The sequence below is a fragment of the Pseudophryne corroboree genome, chromosome 3 (genome assembly GCF_028390025.1).
Source record: "Pseudophryne corroboree isolate aPseCor3 chromosome 3, aPseCor3.hap2, whole genome shotgun sequence".
Lineage (NCBI taxonomy): Eukaryota > Metazoa > Chordata > Amphibia > Anura > Myobatrachidae > Pseudophryne > Pseudophryne corroboree.
In genome coordinates this window covers 524,183,009-524,200,619 of record NC_086446.1, presented here as the reverse complement: position 1 = coordinate 524,200,619, position 17,611 = coordinate 524,183,009, and the positions used below count along the sequence as shown (strand labels likewise).

General features: G+C 43.9%; 1 long non-coding RNA gene across 2 annotated transcripts in view; it reads left to right on the top strand.

The window, feature by feature from the left end:
* The window catches only part of LOC135057973 (uncharacterized), a 95,384-nt gene that overhangs the window by 7,679 nt on the left and 70,094 nt on the right, over window positions 1-17,611 (top strand). For both annotated transcript variants that reach the window (XR_010244500.1, XR_010244499.1), the window contains exon 2: window positions 12,757-12,989. This is a non-coding gene — a long non-coding RNA (uncharacterized LOC135057973). The remainder of the gene's footprint in view (window positions 1-12,756; window positions 12,990-17,611) is intronic.

Genomic DNA, 17,611 nt, shown 5'->3' with positions numbered 1-17,611 from the left:
ATGCACCACAGGTATGGATGGATAGTATACTTGACGACACAGAGGTAGGTACAGCAGTGGCCTACTGTACCGTAATGCTATATATTATATACTGGTGGTCAGCAAACTGTGCAAAACTGAAATGCACCACAGGTATGGATGGATAGTATACTTGACGACACAGAGGTAGGTAGAGCAGTGGCCTTCTGTACCGTACTCCTATATATTATATACTGGTGGTCAGCAAAATTATGCACTGTACTCCTACTATATACTACAATGCAGCACAGATATGGAGTGTTTTTCAGGCAGACAACGTATACTGGTGGTCACTGTCAGCAAAACTCTGCACTGTACTCCTCCTATATAATACTGCTGCTCCCCAGTCCCCACAATTAAGCAGTGTGAGCACAGATATATACAGCACACTGAGCACAGATATGGAGTGTTTTTCAGGCAGACAACGTATACTGGTGGTCACTGTCAGCAAAACTCTGCACTGTACTCCTCCTATATAATACTGCTGCTCCCCAGTCCCCACAATTAAGCAGTGTGAGCACAGATATATGCAGCACACTGAGCACAGATAACGGATAAGGAGCATTTTTTTCAGGCAGAGAACGGATAAAACTGGTGGTCACTGATCAGCAAAACGCTGCACTGTACTCCTCCTATTAATAATACAAAGCAAGCACAAATATTTGCATCAACAATTAATAAAAACGGAGAGGACGCCAGCCACGTCCTCTCCCTAACATTTCCAATGCACGAGTGAAAATGGCGGCGATGCGCTTCTGCTTATATAGAATCCGAATCTCGCGAGAATCCGACAGTGGGATGATGACGTTCGGGCGCGCTCGGGTTAACCGAGCCATACGGGAGAATCCGAGTATGCCTCGGACCCGTGTAAAATGGGTGAAGTTCGGGGGGGTTCGGTTTCCGAGGAACCGAACCCGCTCATCACTAATATATATATGTGTGTACATACACACACTTCAGTCATATAATCTGCAGTGTGGGCACACCTTGCACCCATTATAGAAATGCCTATGCTTCTAAGGACAACCTTGATGAAGTCAAAAAGATTACTGACGTATTTACAAACACCAAAGAGATACCTAATATTTTTAGAATGAAGAGAAAGAAAAGGGTGAGAATCTACTGACTTTGGATTGAAATCTATGCACTTTTTTAATTAGGTCCATGCCAGCTTATCAAAATGACTAATTAATAACTTACAGTACTCTCATGCCCATTATAAGAGGTCTCCATAAACTCATTTTATGGCCTGGTCTGTATAAACGTACTCTAAATGGCAACTGTAAAAACTCATTCTGATTGCTGTCCTTATTATATATTACAATGCCACTGCATCACTTTGCTTGTATTATGGGACTAATTAATTTTTGTATGCAATGGGCGATTATCACGCAGTTGAGTGATTATGGGCAGACCGTGCATGTCCCATGATCGCAATGCTCACGAGCAAAGGTGCTGCTGCTATCCAACTCACAATGGGGATTACATCGCAAAGTGAATGACAGGAAGTGACAGTTTGGAGGTGTCAACTTGGAGTTTACAGGGAGGGGTTAGCAAAACGCAGGCCATTTTCAGGGGGTTGGGTATGCGTGACCGGCGGTCTCAGTATACCGATGCCGGTATCCTGGCAGCAGAATGCCGTTGGGGGGGGCGAGCCACGCAGGTGGGTCGTTGCACTCGCCACAGGTTCTATTCCCACTTTATGGGTATCATGGGAATAGTCCCTGCTGGTCAGCATGCCGACCATAGAGATTGTGAGTCCGGTATTGTGACCAGCGGCCTCCTGACCGCCGGTTACATAACTGCATACCATTTTCAGGGTGTGTATCTGCCATCAGCTGCAAGCTCGTACATGTTAAAGCATGGTACCTGTGCCCAGAGGTGTAGCTAGGTGCCAGAGTGCCCAGAGCAAGGGTATGTTTTCGCACCTCCCTCCTCTGTACTGAATTGGGGGCCTGGCCAACATGTGGTGGCATGTTACGTTTGAAAAGAAAAAATATATAAAAATCCTAAACTGGTTATAGGGCCAGTTATAGATCTTATGGAGCTCAGGGGGAAAGTTTCCTTTAGGTGCCCTCATGTTTAAAACAGGGACAGCTACAAAAATATAGGGGGGTGGCTTCATGGGAAGAGGCATGGCAACGGAATAGTACCAGTTTACATTACACTGCACAGTTATATCCGTTATTAACATTACACCACACAGTAGTATCCCTTATACATGTACACCACACAGTAGTATCCCTTATACATGTACACCACACATTAGTATCCCTTATACATGTACACCACACATTAGTATCCCTTATACATGTACATCACACAGTAGTATCCCTTATACATGTACACCACACATTAGTATCCCTTCTACATGTACACCACACAGTAGTATCCCTTACACATGCACACCACACAGTAGTATCCCTTACACATGTACACCACACAGTAGTTTTCCTTATACATGTACACCACACAGTAGTATCCCTTACACATGTACACCACACAGTAGTTTTCCTTATACATGTACACCACACAGTAGTATCCCTTATACATGTACACCACACATTAGTATCCCTTCTACATGTACACCACACAGTAGTATCCCTTACACATGTACACCACACAGTAGTATCCCTTACACATGTACACCACACATTAGTATCCCTTATACATGTACACCACACAGTAGTTTTCCTTATACATGTACACCACACAGTAGTATCCCTTACACATGTACACCACACAGTAGTATCCCTTATACATGTACACCACACATTAGTATCCCTTCTACATGTACACCACACAGTAGTATCCCTTACACATGTACGCCACACAGTAGTATCCCTTCTACATGTACACCACACATTAGTATCCCTTCTACATGTACACCACACAGTAGTATCCCTTCTACATGTACACCACACAGTAGTATCCCTTCTACATGTACACCACACATTAGTATCCCTTATACATGTACACCACACAGTAGTATCCCTTCTACATGTACACCACAGAGTAGTATCCCTTACACATGTACACCACACATTAGTATCCCTTCTACATGTACACCACACAGTAGTATCCCTTACACATGTACACCACACATTAGTATCCCTTATACATGTACACCACACAGTAGTATCCCTTCTACATGTACACCACACAGTAGTATCCCTTCTACATGTACACCACACATTAGTATCCCTTATACATGTACACCACACAGTAGTATCCCTTCTACATGTACACCACACATTAGTATCCCTTCTACATGTACACCACACATTAGTATCCCTTATACATGTACACCACACAGTAGTATCCCTTCTATATGTACACCACACAGTAGTATCCCTTATACATGTACACCACACAGTAGTATCCCTTCTACATGTACACCACACAGTAGTATCCCTTATACATGTACACCACACATTAGTATCCCTTATACATGTACACCACACAGTAGTATCCCTTCTACATGTACACCACACAGTAGTATCCCTTACACATGTACACCACACAGTAGTATCCCTTATACATGTACACCACACATTAGTATCCCTTCTACATGTACACCACACAGTAGTATCCCTTACACATGTACACCACACAGTAGTATCCCTTCTACATGTACACCACACAGTAGTATCCCTTACACATGTACACCACACAGTAGTATCCCTTATACATGTACACCACACAGTAGTATCCCTTCTACATGTACACCACACATTAGTATCCCTTATACATGTACACCACACAGTAGTATTCCTTACACATGTACACCACACAGTAGTATCCCTTACACATGTACACCACACAGTAGTTTTCCTTATACATGTACACCACACAGTAGTATCCCTTACACATGTACACCACACAGTAGTATCCCTTATACATGTACACCACACATTAGTATCCCTTCTACATGTACACCACACAGTAGTATCCCTTACACATGTACACCACACAGTAGTATCCCTTCTACATGTACACCACACAGTAGTATCCCTTACACATGTACACCACACATTAGTATCCCTTATACATGTACACCACACAGTAGTATCCCTTATACATGTACACCACAAAGTAGAGCCCCTGGGCAGCAAGAGATCTCTCTGCCCCAGTTGCTGCATAATCTCTCTCTGCCCAGGTGCTACATTACCTCTCTCTGCCCCGGGTGCTACATTACCTCTCTCTGCCCCAGCTGCTGCAGCACCTCTTTCTTCATTGGCTGCTGCAGTACCTCTCTGCCCTGGCTGTGCAGCACCTTTATCTACATTCTACATTGAAGCTGCAGTACCTATCTGTCTGCCCCAGTTACAGTAGCTGGGCTAGACAGAGAAAGGTACTGCAGCAGCGGAGGCAGAGAGTGATGCTGCAGAAGTAACTCTGCTGCACAGCTACAAGCAAACAGTGAGACATATAAAGAGGGCAGGCAGAGCTCCGGTTTATGGCGTCTCCTGCTGTCGCTTTCGGTCTGCCCTGTTCCCTACCTAGTCTGAGTCAATGTGCACCCCCGCTGCTCCTTCTCATCCTGCTCTGCGGCTGCCTGTACAGCAGCCCGTGTCACAGCGGGGGAGGGGGGGGGGGGAGCTAACAACAATGCGCCCTCTACCATTTTTGGCACCCAGAGCTCGTGCTCCACCAGAGCCGCTCTTGCAACATCCCTGCCTGTACCGCTATTGCAGGGTCCAGTCCTATTCTGCACAAAAAATATATAGTGGAGCACACTAAAGTTCCTGGTGCTTTAAAAATGCAATGTTACTATTCACCGTAGCTGCAGGTAATTGTGGTTTAGTCACAACCTCAAAAACATACAGTATATGCATACAACAAACTAATTACCGTGCTTGGTGACTTTGTGGCTTATATTCAAAAATTACCAATATTTAGTATACTTGCTCTCTGTTAAAAAACTACCAAAGAGGCTTATTCCAAATAGTAATACAATAATTGTTTTTTATTTAAATATATAAAATATATATGTATATCCCATATGGACAAATGCATGCATGCAATATAAAACACATAAAGACAAAACAAAAAAATAATATATCAGTATAATTTAAAAAAAACACGATGGGTCACGTCGCCACCAATGTCGTGTCGGGTATACATCGTCTAATGTGTAGCCAGGTTAAATCTATAAAAAATTCAGAGTAACCTGCAGTTTCCCCATTGGTTTCTGGAACAAAAACCTGTATATATAAATGCGAAAGCCCTCACTCACTCATCACTAATTCTCTTACTTTCCGATATGTTAGGAATATGAAATTTAACATAGGTATTCTGCAGTTGGGAAATAGAAAAACGACGTAATTAGAATTTTAATAGACCTTCTCTAAAGGGATAAAAATGATGTCATTACCAATGCGTGGTTTGCGTTGCATGAACGATAACGCCCAAATGGGCAATCAGATCAAAATTTGATTTGCACCTCCAGTGGGTAGAATTTAATAAACTACAAAAATGGTCCTGTCACTTTTTACCGTATCTGCTACGGGTGCTCCTCGGGTAACGTCAAGAACCATGGATTAATATTTACTTACATTAAGACGTCTTAAATTTACATCGCTATAGATTTACCAAATTTTTAACACTCATTTATATTTACAACCATGAAAATCAGAAACTCCTGAGCAAAGAACGGTAGAACAGCTAGTTCTTAATAACTAGGCCCATATAGTGATATGCTGTGTGTCCATTATACGTTTTGTCCAAGGTCCAAATCATAACAGATCCTAGGGCAGGTTCCAAAGTTCTTCCCATGAAATTAATAGTAATCATTTACTAAAGACGTCACAACACAGAATAGACTCTGGAGAAAAATAATGTTACGTAAGGACATATGATAATGTTTATTTTGAACAAAATGCAACATTTTCTTGCGACAGATGAAAATACCTGCCATTATTCCTCAATCCAGAAAGTGTGCGGGCTGCATAAAGCATACAAGTTCATGTCATTTATTTAAACTATACAGTTTTCCACACTTGTGAAAATCAGCTCTTTGGCCCAATCATTGGATGGCAAAATTCTGATTGAATTCAAGTTTAGAGACTAGCCAGGTGAGTTGGCATGAGTTTGTCCATTTTTTTCTTTATTGCAGCACAGGGCTGGTATAATAAATGGAGGCACAGGGGAAAAGGCACTAAGTGCACTTTGCTACTTTTATTTTGGATGCCTACAAATGTTATTTTACCACTGCGGGGCTCACAGATGATTATGGGGCTGATTCAGATCTGATCGCAGCAGCAAATTTGTTAGCTAATGAAAAGCGAGTGCACTGCAGGGGGGATCAGATATAATCTTTGCAGAGAGAGTAAAGGGGGCTACACACGGAGCGATAATCTAAGCAATCTGACTAGATTGCTTAGATTTTCAGCAACATCGCTCCGTGTGTAGCCCCTTCAGCGATAGCGATGCGCAGCCCCGCACATCGCTATCGCTGCTGCTAGATTGGCCTGCATGCAGGCCAATCTAGCGGGTCGCTCACTTCACCCGCTGGGTGAAATGAGCGGCCCCCCCGTCTCCCCCCGCACGCTCAGCACAGATCGCGCTATGCTGAGCGCCGGGAGAGATGTGTGCTGAGCGGTTCGCTCAGCACACATCTCTCCCAAATCGGGCCGTGAGTACTGGCCTTTTGATTTGGGTGGGTTATTTGGTTTCTGGTCAGAGTAAATACTGGCCGCTTTATTTTTACACTGTAATTTAGATTTCAGCTTGAACACACCCCACCCAAATCTAACTATCTCTGCACATGTTATATCTGCCCCCCCCCCCCCCCCCACCCCCGTAGTGCACATGGTTTTACCCGTTAGCTAACAAATTTGTTGCTGCGATCATATCTGAATTAGGCCCTATGTTACTGAGTATAGTATTGCATGTGGCAGGAGTAGCATCATGATGGCAGGATGGAAACAGAGTGAAGCACAGAGCCTCAGACAGATAGTGATGTAAAAGGAGCAAGGCTCCCCAACAGCACAGAGTAGTGATACAAGGCTTCAGTCACACTGATGCGGGCCTCAGACCCACCTTTGTACAAACAACGTACATAAATCCAACTCGCTCAGCATTCACAATTATACTCCTTGGCTACCAGCATATTTGATCATATTTGTGCCTAATGTTTACTCAGAGAAGTTCCGTCTCCTTAGCAGGGTTGTTGACACTAAATATCACTTAATGTTTTCCTGTTCATGTTTTTCCTATTTTTTTTTTTAAACCAAGAATCAGATTCATTACACATAGCTATCTCTCTCTCTTTCACACACACGTGCACAGACACACATATCCTGCAACATATTACCACTACATAAATAATTCTGTTCCTTCCCCAGCTTAGCTCCTCCGCTGACCTCTCTATCCTTACAAAATAAGTCAATGTGAAGCAAGACTTCCTTCCTCCTTACCTAATGATGTGCACTCTGTGACTGCGCACACTGAGGACTTCATGACCACATTTTCCTAATAACGTTTTCACACACAGAGAAAGATTTCTCCCACAAACAACAAAATCTGGAATTTTACATACCTTGACATGCAATTTAAAATGACAGTTACTTATTTTAAAAGAAAGAACATGTTCACTATCAGAAAATCACAAGTGTTTTTGTTTATGACTACAAACATATGCATAGATAGATAGTGACCTTGTCATTGCCTAGGGCCTACTGTAGTCTCTAAGCGATCACAGAAAGGTATAGTGTGTCCGCCAACATCCTGTACATTGCGATGCCAACTGCATCCCAATGTGTCTGGCGCTGTGTGTTTATGTGCAAGCATGGCATTTCCTATTTTGTTATTGTCCCTTTTAGTTTTGTTACTTGTGTATGATAGTTGTGATGATTGGTTTTAATCAAAGGAGCTGGCTTTCTTTAGAATCTAGCAACATCCCTGAGCTTAGCTGTTGTTTGTGTGTGAATTCACTGAATTCAGTCTATCTATATGCAGGTGTAGCTATCACTGTAATTGTGTACCAGTTGTGTTATGTTCTCTGTAACTGGAACTCAGGAGACAGGGTGGCAGCAGAGGTGTTCCAAGTACAGGTGCGTGAAGCTGCGACTGAACTGAGGTATGCAGCAACACCAAACAGAAATCCTGACTCCGTTGTCTCTCCCAAGTGGTCGGTCAACGCCTGCGAGACTATGTTTTCTTGGGCCCACGGCAGCCGCGTTTGACGGGCGGATTAGGTCTGCCCGACTCCGATGCCCCCCGGTCTTAGTGAGTGACAAGGCGTTAACCGAGGCCGAGAGGGAACAAGGGGAAAACTGACTAAGAAAAACACACAAGAAAAAGGAAACTACTAAAAATTATACCTAAGTTATGTGCGGCACGGCCGCCAAGAATAACTGTAACAAAAGTAACGTTGTCCTAAATGCTAACACAAATCGTCGCCACTCGGCGAGGACAACAATTGCAGAACCTCTGAAGAAAACCCAAAAGCAAGAAGGAAAGAATAACTTGGCCAAGCCGAAAGGTGCAGCAGAGCCGTTACTCATGACACCGGGTACTGTGCATGCAGAAGGAACGGGGCACCCCAAGGTAGCCGATACAGGATCACTGGAGAGGAGGTCTGGATCGGATATCAGGGATGAGGCTCCGTACAACTGGACACAGGATGCCGCATGCAGGAACAGACTGACAGCACTGGAATATACCCAAGGCAGGACACAGCTCACAAGAAGCTATCACCGGCGTCTGAGTCTAGTAATGGAGGAGGATATAAAAGAAACCTCCCCTAATCCCTGCAGAGAACCTGATTAGAAATATCGTGCAGCTGCCCTGCTGCATGTCCCAGAACCGCCAGCTGGCGTCCCTGTTACCAAGGATCCGGCGGCTCCCAGAGCCCAGTGTCAGCCCATTGCCAGGCACCGGGCGGGGACCAGCAGGAGGTGCGCTGGACTTGACCCGCCGTCCCAGCTGGCCAACAACGGCTGGGCGCCGGCGCGCCCTGCCGCGGCTATCAAGTTGTTGTGGCAAGCCCAATGTATGGGGGCACATCAGCAACTCAGAATGAAGGGGAATTATCATTTGTGTTCTAGAAATGTGTGTGTACAGGCTTTAGAATGCAGTAAGTAATGGGGGCAAGGCCTAATGTAAGGGGGCATGACCACATCTTACAAAAACAGAAATATAAATTATTAAAAACTGTATTTATGGCGCCACAAAGCACTCCAGAGGGTGGAGACATTTTGCATCCCAGCCAAGAGCAGATCAGGAGGGGGGTGTGATCAGTGCCATAGCTAGCCTTCAAATATTTGTGTATATATTGTACACTTAAAGGTAAGGCTCCATCACTCTGGTATTGACACCCCTCCCATCTACCCTCAGGTGTTTTAATTAGCACAGCTACATTGCTAACCACACATTAATAAGGGCTCTATTTGAAGGTAAGACCTAGATACATTTATATAACATGATACTATTAGGGATGTAATTAAGTCACCTGATCACAGTGGATGGGCCCACATATTTGCACAAATGTGTGCTAAGAACTTCACTGATACGCCATGTTAATTGTGAGGGTTTATCAAAATAATTTTTACTACCAGTGCTCTTAGGGCCTAATTCTGAGTTGATCGCAGATTCGCAGCAGCAAATTTGTTATCAGTTGGGCAAAACCATGGGGGTGATTCCGAGTTGTTCGATCGCTAGCTGCTTTCAGCAGCATTGCACACGCTAAGCCGCCGCCCTCTGGGAGTGTATCTTAGCTTAGCAGAATTGCGAACGAAAGATTAGCAGAATTGCGAATAGAAATTTCTTAGCAGTTTCTGAGTAGCTCCAGACTTACTCAGCCATTGTGACCAGCTCAGTCCTTTTCGTTCCTGGTTTGACGTCACAAACACACCCAGCGTTTGCCCAACCACTCCCCCGTTTCTCTAGCCACTCCTGCGTTTTGCAACTCGAACGCCTGCGTTTTTCTGCACACTCCCATAAAACGGCCAGTTTCCTCCCAGAAACACCGTGTCAAAGTCAGAAAAATATCACGCTGCACATTGCCATATATGCACCTCATGCGTGTGCCCGCTGCACGTGCATGAGCTCTCCCGTGCGTGCGTATACTCGCAGTCGCGTGCACTCGCAGGCGCACGGTATGCGCATTTACGGTAGAGTTTGTGTGCGTCTAGCGGGCGACTCAATCGTTACATATTTTAGTCATATAATGTATTTTGTAGATTATGGTCCCGTTGATAGAATCTGAAAGTTTAGTTAATGTAGCATGTTCAGAGACAAAGAGATCCCTCTTTGTTTGATACGAAGGGTCAGACAGGGGTTACACAGTGGTGTTTAGTATCCATCGGAAGGGTATATAATTAGCAATATTCCGGTGTTGGTTAGAAACGGATTAATCGCTCGTGCGTATAGTTATGACTATAAGAAGTTTATGGACATTTACTATATTTGCAGTTTATTACCCATGCGGCGGGAAACCTGAGTTTCCCTCCCACTTGAGCAGTTTGAAATAGTCACAGCCCACCTGTATGAACCAACCTATGACCTTTTGTTATAATGCGGAGACGGATTCCTGTGTCCAATGAACAATAAGAATGTAGGGACCATTGTACTGTACTGTGTGTAAGTGTATATAAAGACAAGCCGACCTGGGCCAGCTCTATTCTCTACTCTTCTCAACGGTTCTCATCACTGATAATCGGGAGCTGGATATCCAGGAAGGCGCATGCGATTGTTTCCCCTTGTGGATAAGTTCTCTGCAGCCATTTTACCTCCTAATTTGTTGTAAGCCATTCTCTCTCTCCTTCCCCTTTAAATGTAATTGTGCCACTATTATATTTTAACGTGTAGTAATTCTGTTAGATATTTATGTTAGCCTGGTAGTGTATAAACTGTACTGTATATTCTTTTGCAATTGAACGTTCATTCTCTCACTTAAAGGTGTTAGAACCTTAGACCGGTATTTGAGTGTTTATTATATTTCTAAGGGTTCTCTGAGCGTCTCAGTCGCTCATACAGCTTTTAAACTAACAAGGGTACATTGCATTGCATCTACACATTATCACTGCATAAAGGTTTACAGTATAAGTACATTCTTTAAGGTATAGTTGTTAAGGTTTAATTCTGTGAGCGTCAGCGCCGCTTGTGATCTCCTCGTGGTCTCGAGCGTCCGCTACGCTGGTAGCGTATCATTACGGTAATCGGCAGCCTATGGTGTGCTTGATACCAACAGCGTATTCTCGCGAGCGTTTGTGTCGCTCGAGCGGCTCGCTCCCGATACAGCGTCCGCTATGCTAAGGGCGTACCCTTACGGTACCTCGTGCGCCAATTGCGTACTGTGTCTCTTAACCTTTTATAGTGTTTAATATAGGGTAAATCAGTAGGCTTTATCAACCCACTTCCTGTCAATCACACTCCGATCAGCACAGCGATGAAAAAGATTAGTTATGCCATGAGTAAAATACCTAACTTTTGTGTAAAATAACTAATCGCATGCGCTCTGCGAACCTTGCACATGCGCATTAAGCAACTAATCGCAGTATAGCGAAAATCGGCAACGAGCGAACAACTCGGAAGGCCCCCCCATGTGCACTGCAGGAGGGGCAGATATAACATGTGCAGAGAGAGTTAGATATGGGTGGGGTGTATTCAAACTGAAATCTAAATTGCAGTGTAAAAATAAAGCAGCCAGTATTTACCCTGCACAGAAACAAAATAATCCACCCAAATCTCACTCTCTCTGCAAATGTTATATCTGCCCCCCTGCAGTGCACATGGGCCCTCATTCCGAGTTGTTCGCTCGCAAGCTGCTTTTAGCAGCATTGCACACGCTAAGCCGCCGCCTACTGGGAGTGAATCTTAGCTTCTCAAAATTGCGAACGAAAGATTCGCAATATTGCGAAAAGACTTCTCTGTGCAGTTTCTGAGTAGCTCGAGACTTACTCTGCCAGTGCGATCAGTTCAGTGCTTGTCGTTCCAGGTTTGACGTCACAAACACACCCAGCGTTCGCCCAGACACTCCTCCGTTTCTCCAGCCACTCCCGCGTTTTTCCCAGAAACGGTAGCGTTTTTTCAAACACTCCCATAAAACGGCCAGTTTCCGCCCAGAAACACCCACTTCCTGTCAATCACATTACGATCACCAGAACGAAGAAAAAACCTTGTAATGCCGTGAGTAAATTTCCTAACTGCATAGCAAATTTACTTGGCGCAGTCGCAGTGCGAACATTGCGCATGCGCAATAAGCGAAAAATCGCTGCGATGCAAAGAAAATTACTGAGCGAACAACTCGGAAATGCCACCATGGTTTTGTCCAATTGCTAACAAACTTGCTGCTGCGATCAACTCAGAATTACCCCCTTAGTGCTTAGAGTGTGCATCTGCATTTTTCTTTCTACAGCATAGTACTAGAAGCCTTAGCATGGTAGCACCTCTTAATATGTTGAGAAATAAGGTGTGCAGTCCAAAGCACCCCCCCCCCCCCCACACACCCCCACCCCCACCCCCACACCCACCCCCTCCCTCCTCCTTTGTCATTTTTCTAGCACAGCCTGGAATATGACAGAAGTTGGTTGGTTGGTACTTTATCTCTTTCCACTTTATCTTTCTCAAAGCTTTGATAAAAGCCATTTATAGTCAATCACTAATATGTCATTAATACTATCTGTTTATGGAACTTGCATATACTTTCTGGCATGTGTGCTGGTCTTACAGCAGTCAGTGTGTAATAAAGCTGAATCTAAAGTTTGTTTGTATCCCAAACAATCTCTGCAGTGCCACTACAGGACCAGCTCAGCTGTGCTAACCCTGTCTGCAGTCACATGACAAGCCAAAAGGTCGGAGGAGTCAGGCTATGGGGCAGGCGGAGGAGGAGCAGCATGAAGGTCCATCATTTCCAGGCATGGCCCATCCGGGATTACCTGTACTGTCTGGAGGAATACGGGATGGGTGATAACCCTACTTGTGTGTTTTTACACCATGCATGCTCTTAAGCTGAATGTGTACAGGTATGGGTGATGAAAAGTAGCATGAATTTCAATTTCATCTCCACTTACTACCGAGGAGGCATAACTGCTCTGTAATGGGGCTTTCTGCCCTAGGCAATGTTAAGTGAGGGCATGTTGATGGAACAGCAGTTGATGCAGCGATGAACATAATCATACAGAAAATTATATAATTTGTATAAGTAGTGGTGTATGCACATGTGCAATAATGATGAGTAACAAACCAAACATATAGATACCTAGCAGGCTTACCTCAAGATGCATACAACTCTGCATATGGGCAAAGGTGCCAGTTGATTGGCTTGCAGAGCTCTCCATTTGGGAGAGGTGCATGTTAGTGTATATCCTTCCACATTATAAATTTAACTTTTCATAGACCCTCCTGTTAATATTATTGAGATGCCATAAACTATTCCCATTACTATAGCCTGGGGCACGTTGCAGGACTATAGCTCTATCACTACAGACACACCTTGTGGTTGCTATGTGACCTGGCTGGGTGGGGCAAAGTAATGCATCCACTCGGGGGTCTACCAGTCTACTCTTCTGCACAGGGACCAACTTATGCTTAGTAAATCCCCGATTGGGATTTCTTTTCCCTAACCCACCAATTTTGCTATGGGGCACCATAAATTAACTGTTACACCCCTGCTCGAAGCCAAAGTATATTACTGCAGGAAGCTTGATATCATTGGGAGTGACATAAGATGCTGATGGGGCTGTGGACAGGTCTGTTAATGGACTGGGAATGTGACAGAGAGCATGCAGGGAGTATGTGTATATAGCGAGTATTTGCTCACATGCTGCACAGAAGTATAGGCATACGGTAAAGTATACTCGGTGCTCTGTGCTAGTCATAATAAAGCAAGCAGCATTTGGTAAATTACAACAGCCTAGCAAATCACTGCACACACAATTAACTTCTATAATAAATGTAGAGTCCCTACTTTATATGAGAGTAAGGATCTCCCAGCAAGTACAAGTACAGACAAATAAAAGAGTTTATAATTCCACAGTTTGAAGCCAGGAGGAGACCCCAGGGTCTGGCAGATGTTCTGTAAGGTAACCTGATAAGTGTAGGCTGCAGGCCACGGCGGCTGGCGGCTCGGCTTACAGTACTCTAGCACATTGTCAAGATGAAAACATCTCAGCCAGAATGGATACTCAAGGGCATTGAGGATCAAAGCCAAGTCTATAGTGCCAAGCCTTAGGAATACAGGTATAGAACAGCAGTTAGCGAAGCACAAGTGGCAGGCGTAGAAGACTGACATAACACTCAACAGAGCCTGCATGATGTGTGGGTGTAAAGGGTGCATCAAAACGACCAAGTCTGTCTAAAAATTATTTTAAATGCTGAAAAATTGTGTCTCGAATTCACTTTTAAATACCCAGTTCTGCCACAACTGTTTTGGTTCCAAAGCTGACACTCTAAGGAAGTCTACTCTTAATCCCTGATGTATGTCAACATTCAATGTCAAACCTACTTTTATCATCATTGAAACCTGAAATTGTAATCCTTAAATGTAGCTTTAAAAATGGTTTTAGTGCTTTGAACAAGAAAGAACTAGTGTAGCTACACAGTGTGCAAGCTTCTTCATCTGGTCCCTGTGGCAGTCACCTAACTCAATGCAGTCACTGAGATTTGCTGTGGCCCCTGGATGACTACTGGTTTCTCTAGAGTAAGCTGTAAAATCTTAAAAGATTCTGAGGAACTGAGTTTGGCACTTCTGATTAAAGGTATGTGCAACTGATCTAAGAATTCATCTTGATCTTACAATTAAAAATGGGAACCATATCTGTTTCCATTTTGTCCCCTAAGGTGATCCTGTCACTGGATGACATTTATAAACTAGCCTGGCATTTGATGGAAGGGAGAAGATTCTAGATCTTATATGCTTCAGAGAACTGCTATTCTGTATTGCGTCTTGTCACAACGCTGCCGGCCAATTCCACAAATACACCAATTTGAGAATTGCCACATGCGACGTGGGGGTCACTTTTGACACACGGGATAATCAAACACCTTAGCTGCCACCAGCAAGAGGACTTTAGCAACAAAATGCAAGGTAGCTTTTGCTTCTACCTGTCACACACACACTGCAATACTTAGAAAAGTACTGTAGGTAGACGTGGGCCACGAGGCCTTGGTTCAAGAATCACAGAATCAGAACTAAAATTAGATATTTAATTTCAAGAATACTTCAGATCTTTAGTTACAAAAAGGTTACAAAGATTATTAAGAATATTTTAAAAACACACACAGAATACAGCAATCTCAACAAATGAAAATAAATAAAAAATACAGAAAACATGACTCACTCAAACGACCTTAGGTAGTTCTGTTGTGGGGGAGGTTTACGGAACAACTCAGGTCATCTCCAACATATTGTTAAGTCCCCAAGAGATGCACTCTCTGTCCCCATGAGGGAGACAAATATAGTACTCAGCTTCATCAGCCCCCACCCTTGGGATTTTTAACTACTTCCCTGCTGGACACTAAACGTACACCATTTTTACATACTTGCTGGCAACAGGCGGGGCGGGGGGGGGGGGGTAGCCCAAAGGCATACTGTATCAATCTTTTTCAATGAGAGTGGGGTCTGGGATCTGGGTGTCACAGCTTCCTAAGCATGAAGTTGTGGATTGAAGTTCTAGAGGTTTATGACGTTAGCAAGGAAATAGGATTCCTGAACATTTGAGTCAGGACATTGATCACACTTCCCTGGTCTGTTTACAGAGCCCCCCTGTTGACATAACAAACAAATTGGGCTTATCAGACCTCAATGTCCAGAGCTTGGCAATGTCTGCTTTTGATGTAGAAATGCAATCCCCTTTTACAACATCATGTCAGGGTCCCAAACCACAGATAATTTATATTTTGGACAATACATCACTCTGAGGTCAGCTCACAGGAGAAATTGTGATTTCCCTGACATCTCCCTCTTATCAGTATTTATAACCTCTGATCTGGTCATTGCACATAGAGCATTGCTTTCATTCCTAACTTTATGGTCTGTAGATAAGACAGAATCTACTCTCTCTCACAACCTAGATGCATGGAGGTTAAACACAGGACATTGCCTGTCAGCCATTTTGTCACATCTAAGCTGAAAGACTACAAACTTATATATATATAAAGTCACTTGAAAACATTATTGGTGATTATTTCTGCAGGTAATCACCACAACTTAGATCACATATAATTTGTGATCCTGCTTTCTGTATTTAAAAATGACACGTCTGATTAGTTTTGGTACAAGTATTTACCACTGTTCACTTATTTTGAATGTATTACACTATATTGAGATATATTGTCAGCAACCGCACAGCTGCGCCATCACCACACTAGACCGGCTACTTCTCACAGAGGCAGCCGGGCAGCCCTGCAGTGTTCCATACCTCCTTACACTCTGCCCTTCCCGGGTCCCAACATCCTCTTCTGTGTCCACACTCCACAGCATTAAAAGAACACTGCATATATAACAGGGCCGGATGGTGGAAGCTGCTGCTCCAAAGCCGAACGTACATATAAAACATACACGCATAAAAAGAGCTCTACCTGGCGCAATGTGTAAAAGGGGGCTCTACCTTGTGTAATGTGTAAAAGGGGCTCTACCTGGCATTGTAAAAGGGGACTCTACCTGGCGTAATGTGTAAAAGGAGGCTCTGCCTGGAATAATGTGCGACAGTGGCTTTATCTGGCATAATGTGTAAAATGGGGCTCTACCCGGCATAATGTGTAAAAGTGGGCTCTATCTGGTGTAATGTGTATAGGGGGTTCTACCTGGCATAATGTGTATAGGGGGCTCCACCTGGCTCAGTGTGTATAGGGGGCTCTACCTGGTGTAATGTGTATAGGGGTCTTTACGTAGCATATTGTGTAAAAGTAGGCTCTACCTGGCGTAATGTGTATAGTAGGCTCTACTTCGCATAATGTGTATAGGGGGCTGTACCTGACATAATGTGTAAAAGGGAGCTCTACCTGGTGTAATGTGTATAGGTGGATCTACCTGGCATAATGTATAAAAGGAAGCTCTACCTGGTGAAATGTGTATAGGGGGCTCTACCTGGCATAATTTGTAAAAGGGGGCTCTACTTGATGTAATGTGTAAAAGGGGCTCTACCTGGCATTGTAAAAGGGGACTCTGCCTGGTGTAATGTGTAAAAGGGGGCTCTACCTAGCATAATGTGTAAAAGGGGCTCTACCTGGAGTAATGTATGAAATGGGCTCTACATGACGTAATGTTTATAAGGGGCTCTACCTGGTGTAATGTGTATAAGTGGCACTACTTATACGGCAGTACCCCTGGACTTATATGGCAGTACCCCTGGAGTTGTACGGCAGTGTCAGACAGGATGGCACTTTAAAAAACTAGTCCCCAAACAGCACATGATGCAAAGAAGGAAAAGAGGTGCAAGATGGAATTGCCCTTGGGCCCTCCCACCCACCCTTATGTTGTATAAACAGGACATGCACACTTTAACAAACCAATCATTTCAGCGACAGGGCAAACCCTGTAAAAATTATTTGGATAATAATATAAGTAATGTATTTAACCCTTTTATTTGGAGTAAATAATATACAGCACAGGCCACCACCACTGGACTTATGGTAGCACAAGACA